Source organism: Micropterus salmoides, unplaced genomic scaffold (genome assembly GCF_014851395.1).
Source record: "Micropterus salmoides isolate LMB-PRFRI ecotype aquatic unplaced genomic scaffold, ASM1485139v1 Ms_hic_scaffold_19, whole genome shotgun sequence".
Lineage (NCBI taxonomy): Eukaryota > Metazoa > Chordata > Actinopteri > Centrarchiformes > Centrarchidae > Micropterus > Micropterus salmoides.
The window spans coordinates 2,098,229-2,105,314 of NW_024041039.1; the positions used below are offsets into that span (position 1 = coordinate 2,098,229).

At 42.8% G+C, this 7,086-nt stretch overlaps 1 long non-coding RNA gene across 1 annotated transcript; it reads right to left on the bottom strand.

The window, feature by feature from the left end:
• Window positions 1-502: 502 nt before the first annotated feature.
• On the bottom strand, window positions 503-1,672 carry LOC119910692. Its single transcript, XR_005445684.1, has 2 exons — window positions 1,533-1,672; window positions 503-653 (listed from the first exon to the last, which is right to left on the bottom strand). It is a non-coding gene; the product is annotated as an uncharacterized LOC119910692 (long non-coding RNA).
• Between the last annotated feature and the right edge of the window lie 5,414 nt (window positions 1,673-7,086).

Sequence of the window (7,086 nt, forward strand, 5' to 3'; positions counted from 1 at the left end):
CTGACTGACCTTCTGTAACACTGCCACCTGCTGACTGACTTTCTGCTCTCACATCATCCCGACGTTTGGATCTGAAGGTAGGATCACTCGCTGCTCATTGATCCCTGATTGGCTTATTAAAGCAGGATGCACACTCGTACATATTATCGGCGCCAACCAGTCTGTAGTATTCTCCTCCATTGAACACATACACAAGCTGCCCATGAACAGTACTTTTGTGGAAATCATCGAAGGATTTGCACGGAGGCAGGACTATATCACACTTGCAGCATCTCAGGCGGTCACCCATATTACATTCTGCTGGTAACCCGGTCTCCTCCTCTCTCTTCCTCTCTATTTCTCTCCTCCTCTCTTCTCCTCTCTCGGTCTCTCCTCCTCTTGATCCCTGATTGGCTTATTAAAGCAGGATGCACACTCGTACATATTATCAGCGCCAACCGGTCTGTAGTATTCTCCTCCATTGAACACATACACAAGCTGCCCATGAACAGTACTTTTGTGGAAATCATCGAAGGATTTGCACGGAGGCAGGACTATATCACACTTGCAGCATCTCAGGTTTTCGCCCATGTTACTTTCTGACGGTACGTTCCCCATTTTTAACGTGTTTTTCAGCACTTAAGTGGTGATTTTTGTGTCCAACCTGTGGTTTCCTGAAAGATAAAAAAGACAAATATCTGAATGACTTTATGATACAACAACTAACTCACTCATAACAGGAACTCCTGCTGCTTTGACTCTTGATGAAAAGGAAAAACAAGACGACATTTACTGTTTATGTATTAGAACAATGTCAGAAATCAACCAACGTCCTCGCCAACCCATTCATGGTCCAGACCCCTTGGAGTCAGTTTTTAATGCTTCAGAGAGAGAGTTCAGCGGACTGGGGGAAGCCCTGTAGCATCATAACCAAACTGCAAAGTTTCCCAACGTTAAGCACTAGTACTCTTTGAAAGTCTAACCGGGCGCCTTACACGTGCAAAAACAACTCTACACTTCAAACTAATCAATACATGGATCAATAGTGCTTTGTTGCTGGACAGAGAAGATGCTGCTTGTTCTCATTGGTCAGGTAGAATGAGAGCAGTAAGCTGCCATCAGCTGATCCACTTCTAGCATCAGTCCACTAGATGGCCTCATGGAGCAGGTGGAGGATGTTACTGCTCTGCTTCATGGAGATCTAAACTGAATGGCACTTTGTGAGGCAGCCATGTTTCATCTGGACATTTGGATGATTCAAGAAAACAGTTTGTGTGAAACCAGATGCAGATATCTGTGACCACAGTGAAGAGTCATCAGTTTAACTATATACCTCCTCTCTGCTCCTCTTTTCCTGCTTGATCAAAAGAAGCGATTTATCATGAGTGAACGACGGCTCGCCACGATATAACGTCTAAAGATATCAGGGCTCCTCTTACTTAGGGGCCCCGGAAAGTTAAACAACCTCACATTCCTGCGTCACTCTGTTGTTGTTGAACTCAAACCTTCATTTAATATGAAAAGTTTTCAAACGAGTAAAAAGTCAGACTCACCACCCTGTTCCTGTGAATGTTTCAGGTCAGCAGCTCGCTGGTGTCTCCTCCAAGTCTGTCTGTAAACACAGAGACCTGCTCCTTTATATTAAGGTGACTCCACCCATAGAGTCCGTGGGCCGGACCAGATATCAGTGAGCAAAACCTTCCTCGTGCTCTCTATCAGAGAAGGGGGTGGGGGGTTACAGTAAAGGCTGACTCAGAGCTGGGGGTGAAGGTTGTCTCCACTTACAAAGGGAATATTATGTCTATCGCTTGTAAATACATAAATAGCAGTACTGGAAATTGAAATGTAACCACACTTCCTGAACATACTATGGTTACACTGACATAACAGTAACAGAAATAGAATTTTAGTAAGTATATTTCAGGATCACAGACAAGACCAAACGGCAGAGACATTGAGGCCGTACTTAAACAGAGAAGAGCACATTGCTGTTTCATGGTTAGGAATAAATCATATTTTGGGTTTAGTATGTTTCCCTAAGGACATTTCAACATGCAGACTGGAGAAGCCGGGGGATGGAACCGCAGATCTTCAGATTAGTGGGCGACTCACTCTCTGAGCCACAGCCGCCCAATGTACTGTGCTTCCTTTCTTATCTCCGTTAGGATAGTAAACACTTGACAATCATTTACGAAAGGTAAGAAGATAATTCCGTTCCACAGTTCCTTGCAGTAGTGACACACCATTGTAATTCATTACAGAAGACTAACATACATGTAGAAACAACAGAGCACCTATTTTATTATTGTGACACGATCCAAAATTTATGAACATCTTTAAAGGACTGTCTGAGCTCCAAATCCATAAATCCATACTTACTATCTATACCTATTTATTTATCGATCCAGTTAAGTGTACTCTTGAGGAACAAGCATATTGGATATGTATTCATCATTATTACTAAGTATTATATAGCCTACTATGGTCTATGTTGTTTTGCTACCCTAGTTACCAATAGTATAGTTACCAATCCTGTGTTTTTTGTTTTAAACAATATTAATATTGTGGAAGATTTCTGTCCTGGTTGATTTGGCTAAACCTGTGTTTACTGGTAGTAGGCTGCCCTAATAGCAAATGCGGTTTAAAACCAGTGTTACAGATCACAGAATATTGAGCATAACAACACAAGCTATTGTCGTTTTAATAATAAAGTCAGGTAGGAATAGGCTTTTTGCCTTTTTTCATCATTCTGTGATCTGATTTCATGCTGCACACAGCACAAGTCTGAAAACAGCAGCGCACAGTGAAAAGAAGTCCCACCTTCCCCTGGGGCTATAAAACCCCCTGCACAGTCTCTTCTCCTCAATCTAAACTGCACTTCACTGAGCTAGCAGGTGGCGGATGCTGGTCCACCCCAAAGACCGCACACCCAAACACAAGAAAAGCAATCTAGTGTATGCGGTCCAATGCAGTGAGGAATGCACAGACCTGTATATTGGGGAGACTAAACAACCACTACACAAACGCATGGCTCAACACAGAAGGGCCACTCCTCAGGTCAAGACTCTGCAGTCTACTTACATCTGAAGGACAGAGGACACTCGTTTGAGGACCACCAGGTGCACATTTTAGACAGAGAAGATGGATGGTTTGAAAGAGGTGTCAAGGAAGCATCTACACCAGGGTGGAGAAGCCGTCATTGAACAGGGGAGGGGGTCTACGCCACCACTTATCCCCCACTTACAATGCTGTCCTTTCATCACTTCCCAGGAAACTCGACAAACGTAACCTATTGGCCTCAGGTGAAGATACCAACGATGGTCGTTCAGTCTTGGCCACAGGTAGTCTTAACGACTGTAACGACTGTCGTCACAGCAACAAGGAACACTAACGAACCAGCGGTATCGATGACCCGGGCCAACGACCCCACTGAGGTTAAATAGCTGAGTCAGTCAGAACTGACGAAGCCCTTTGGATGAGGGACGAAACGTCTTCCAGTATCTTCAACCAAGTCCAGTTGCCCTTGATTTTAACCTTCATTGGATAATGTTAAATGTGTTTCTAATAATTCAAGAAAGATTTTAGTTGGGTGCGGAACTAGCAATTGTGTTTATGTTTGTATGTGCATGTTTTGCATGCTCTGTGAATAGCTTTGTGGTATCTGTTGTATGGCGTGTTTCTTACTTTATCAATGTACTTCTTGAGAATTATTTCTCTTGTCCTCTTTCTTGTACCTTCAGTAGCGCCTTTTTAGTTTGAAGGCATCATACGTTCACACTGGTATTTAGTGTTGGTGGCATTTTCTGAGATACTTAGCAAATTCCACTTTGGGTTTTGTTTGTTTCTGCGCGTACACTAGCAGGGTCAGACTGACATAATAATTCAGGCAGGGAATTTGACTCCATAATAGGCCACCCTGTTCACGCAAACTACCAGACAGCTTGTTTTGTGGATTGACCAGGGGCAATTTTTTAGGGGTGCTGAAGCAAAATTTTATCTAAGCACCCCTAAAAAGTGTAACAATAATTTACTTAAAAACTAATATGAAAATAATTTTTTTGTCCTTTAACGTGTCAGTCTGGGCCAAAGTTATACTTTCAATATTGAGGGGGAATACAAGCGGCCCCTCCCAGCTTGGACTGATCCTCTTTTTTGCTGAATTCTGATTGGCTCAACGGCACAGATCGAAGGAGTTACTTTCCATCTGGGGCGAGTTCAATCCAAAACCTTTTGCATCAGTTTGCAACGTTTTGTCGGGGTTGAACTAAGCCAGGTTTGTGTGGCAAGCATAGGTGTCATTTACACTGGGGACGCTAGGGACACGTCCCCACCACTTTTTGAAATTGCTGATTTTGTTCCCATCACCTTTTGAAAATATTTGTTAAAACTGTTCTGAAAATACCTTGCACCAAAAAAGGTAACTAAAGCTGTATTCACACTGAAAGCGAAGTTAATATGCCCTTTGCTTTACTCGCCTGAGTTTGACTGCTGGACATTTTGAGCAATCACACATACAACGCCATAAGTGAATAAACACAACCCGCAAATACTACAGCTGTATGAACTCAAAATAAACATTTTGCTGTGATTTAATTGAAAAACACGGATCAAACAGGGCAATAACTACAATATGATGCTAATTTGTTAGACATATGAATTCACGCTTTGTCAGGTCTGTCAGGAGGACAGCAGGACAATAACCTTTTAAATGTTTGTTTTCTGAAAGGAATTCGGATCGATCGGGGCTATGCTATGCTAATTTGTTCACAGTAAAGTACAACAAAAGCTGGAATAAAGTTACATATTTTCTGAACTCACCAGGTAGCTAAACTTCCTCTCTTTTGTGGTGTCCAAACAATAATTCTGCGATGATGTGTTGAGAGGAAAGCCGCTTGACACTGTTCTTGATCATAAAAGTTTATTAAATCAAGGAGTTCAGCATCAATTACAAGCTCTGCAGCAGCTTGGAGAGTGACCCAGCCCGATGGCCACTCTGTCTCTCTATACATCAAACATAGCTTATATAGGATATGTTTAGGTATCTGTTAGGTACCATAGCAGGGTTTGAGTCTGCAAAATAAAAGGTCAAACCCATAGAAGGGTACAGTACTATTCTGAGGTAACAAAACAAGGGGTTAGAGGTCAAATTTTATAGAAGGGTTCAGTCCCTACATAACCACCAATCACTGCTCTCCCCGTAAAAGGTCACTGACCCTCTGACCTACAGTGCTAATTTGAATTGTTGTGAGTCAAATGCACAAATATTGGATACCACACTTTCTTTTCTCCCAGCAAACATGAATAGATGATGTTTGGACAATCTCACCGTTTCGCTTTCGCAACATCGTGTCAAGCGAATTTCTCGTTCAAATTTCTCATTGAAAAATTTGAAACTGCATGAACTGGCAAATGTCTTCACCCCCTAGAGCGAATTCGCAGGAATTCGCATCTTTGCAGTGACTTTGTATGTAGGCTAATCAAGCCGTCCAAAACACTGGATTCGCTTAAGAAATGAAACTGCTTTGAGAAAGGTTGATTTGCACAATGAGAAAACATGCAATGCAATATAGTTCTCCCTCATATAAAAAAAGACATTTCCACCATAAATTGGAACAGGAAATGTCTCCAGATTGCAGGAAACTACTAGTTAAATGCTCAAAATCTTCTGGGGGAGGACCCCCAGACCCTCATCACATATATTTCAGCATCAAATATTTTATCTAAATAGTGCTAAAAATCTTCTTGTCTTGTTCTCGTGCATCATCACGGTTCGTGACCCAAATGTATCATCACGCCTTTAATCTGAGCCCTTCTGTCCCCAACCACTTTTCAACACAAAGTGATGCCCTTGACTGATCTGCTCCGCTCTGCACCAGCTCTTCTCTAATAGGCCTACTTAATCTCTCCACCTATTAGTGAACAATTTTGCAAGGTATTGTATGCATGCTACATTCACATTAGGGGCTGAGCACCCCTAAAGGTCTGACCCTAGAATCGAACCTAGGACTAACCCAGGGGCGGTTATTTGTTGGAACAGGTACTGAACCAGGTATAGTCTTTGCCACTATGTTCATCTACAGTCATTTGGGACTGATTATTAAAGTAGCCTTTGTGAACACTGAGTTTTCAAGGTATGCTATGGCTATGGGTGTACGCCTAGGCTAGCTACACTAATCATAGCACATTCAAATGTACAATGCTAAAAAATAAGCTTAGGCTACACTTTTAAAGATTAAAATGAGAATATAGAGTTTGCTCAAATGTTGACATTTTATCTTTATGTACAAGCATCAATCATATCAGAAGTATCAAAAAATGTCACAGACCCACATGTTCACTGAACTTGAACATAACCTACAACAATGAAAGTAAGTAGCCTAGGCCTATAACGCAAAAGTCCCTGCAGACACTTTTGACACTGCAGGAGCTGGACTACCTTTTCGCTACACCTCACCATCCGCTTCCCCGACAATGCCCAGTGCTTCACACAGCACAGCACAGCACAGCACATGCGGCGACATAACGCCAACACACCTCCCAACCTCCTTTGCCAGCTCTCTCAACCTTAGCAAAGGGTGTCCAAGCAAAGAGGACCATTTAACTGGCCAGATGGTGTGGTTGGACATAGAGCAGCCATGGGGATTTTTCACTTTTGTACAGGTCCCCTAGCAGCACAACTGCTCTATGCAGAGGTGTCAGGGTGCCTGGCCACAAGCTTACATGACAAGTGCACAGACTCGGCATTCATATCGGTTGGGTCCACAAGATATGCGAGGTCCAGGTTGTCCCATCCTTCTGCCCTAAACTAATTCAGCAACTCCACTGCCACCTGGAAGTGGCAGGCATTGACCTTCTTGACTGCCCTGTCCCAAGAACAGGATGATGTGGCTGTTCCACCCTCTCAGTCCCTATATCTTTCTCTTGTTTTCCCCTCTCTTGTGTTTTTTGTCTGCCACCACTTTTTCAGTTCTTGTCAAGTGGTACCTGGCGGTGTCACCACAACCTGCACTTTTCTTTCTTGGACACTTTACATTTGTTTTTCACTGCTGGAGAAAAATTCATGTGTGAGTCCCATGCTTAACGCCTGAGAGTTGGCAGCTCTGGTGT